At 47.6% G+C, this 1869-nt stretch overlaps 1 pseudogene; it reads left to right on the plus strand.

Annotated features, from left to right (window-relative positions):
• Nucleotides 1-1041, plus strand: LOC126946068 (histone H2B type F-M-like; annotated as a pseudogene).
• The last annotated feature ends 828 nt before the right edge of the window (nt 1042-1869 follow it).

Here is a 1869-nt window from a genome sequence, read left to right on the forward strand (position 1 = left end):
CCCTGGTCCACAACCGTCACTGTCTGGTCTTGCCATCTAATGGCCGCTGCCTCTGCCATGGCTGAGGCTTCCTCTAAGATGACCTCTGAGGAAGACCAGAGCATCCAAGAGCCCAAAGACGCCAACTCCACGATCGTTCAGAAGAAGACGCGAGGGCTCCGAGGTTCCCGCAGGCGCCATGCCAACCGCCGCAGGGACAGCTTCGGGACAGCTTTGCCGCCTATTTCCCCCAGGTGCTGAAGCAGGTTCACCAGGGCCTCAGCCTTTCCCCGGAGTCCGTGAGTGTCATGGACTCTATGGTCCATGACATATTGGACCGCATCGCCACCGAGGCTGGTCGCCTGGCCCGCTACGCCAAGCGTGTGACCATCACCTCCCGGGACATCCAGGTGGCCGTGCGCCTACTGCTGCCGGGGAAGATGGGCAAGCTCGCTGAGGCCCAGGGCACGAATGCCGCCCTCAGGTACACCAAAAGCAAGTGCGCTGTCTCAGGAGCACCTGAGCACCCGGGAAACCCAAAGGCTCTCTTCAGAGCCTCTGCAGGTGGCCCTAAAGACCAGTGGCTCGTCAAGGGAGGGGACCCCACCGGAGGTTGGGGTGGGTGGCACCCTGCCGACTTGGGGGGGCATGTGGCGTCCTGTGGTTTATCAAGCATTTTTCCCACTGTGCAGAACACTGTCAACTCCAATATATCTGTAGTGCAATATGCTCCAAGGAAAAGTAGGGGGTGTTTCCGTGATCGGGTTTCATTTCCTCGGTTTCCTAAATGTCCGTTTTTATTAGTTATCTTTCTCGGTTATTTTACGATGATATTATCAAGGTCCTGATGTTTACTTTTTTCACTCTCATTCTCCTACGACTGTATGGTGGAACTTTCCAGAACTTCATTATGTGCGATATGGCAACAGAGAAAGTGAATACGCTGACATAAGAAGAGAGGTAACCCTCCTAAACGTGTTCAGCACCTCCCTCATCATGAATCCATGTAAATAAGCAAACGAGGCCCAGTTACAGTGTATATGTAGCTAAATAAAATTTTCAAGAATCCATTCATTTTCCAGCTTCCCCGACTCTGAGATCACTATTGCAATTCATTCTCTGTTTGCTCTGACAATAATTTTTTTCATTTCTTTTTGAACAGAAACCTTCCTTACTTCCAGGTATGTGTCAGTAGGATTACTGAGTGTCCACAGAACAGCTCATGCCTTAGTGTACAGCGGTGCAGCCAATGAGTGACCTGCAGTCTATGAGCAACAGTCATTGTCCCAATGTGGGGGGAGTGACCCAAGCTGAACCCACAGCAGCCTTCCTGTGATATTCAACCCGGTGTTTAAAGGAACGGCAGTGTGATTCTTTACCTGATGTTTTTGTTTGCAGTGTTTGTAATCATGGTCTTTTAGGGATATGAATCCAAAGCTAAGATTAATCTATGTTCCTTGTCCCTAACATCAAGTCATACAGAGCATTGGCAGCCATTAGTAGAAGTCAGATAACGCTTATTTCCTCAAGAGATTGGCATATTAATATTCTTGTTAATATTAATATAGGCTACCATTCATTGTTCTCTCTTCTGGGTCCCAAGTCTTGGTATTTTTAGCATTTTTTTTCTATAAGTGTATTGCTGAATTTCAGAGCAGGTGCTGACTTTCCCATTGCTTTCCTTTTCAATTGATTTCCAGTCCCTAAGGATGTGGACAAGAGAACATACTCTGGGACTGCAACCCACAGGAATTTATTATGTTATGCCTTGAAACTCAATCTATGGCCATTTTTGTTAAATGTTTCATGTGAACTTTGAAACATCTCATAAACACCCCTTCTCCTTCATATGTCAAAACCAGTAAAGGATGGCACTCTCAGTCAAACCAT

This window comes from Macaca thibetana, chromosome X (genome assembly GCF_024542745.1).
Source record: "Macaca thibetana thibetana isolate TM-01 chromosome X, ASM2454274v1, whole genome shotgun sequence".
In the NCBI taxonomy this organism is placed as follows: Eukaryota; Metazoa; Chordata; class Mammalia; order Primates; family Cercopithecidae; genus Macaca; species Macaca thibetana.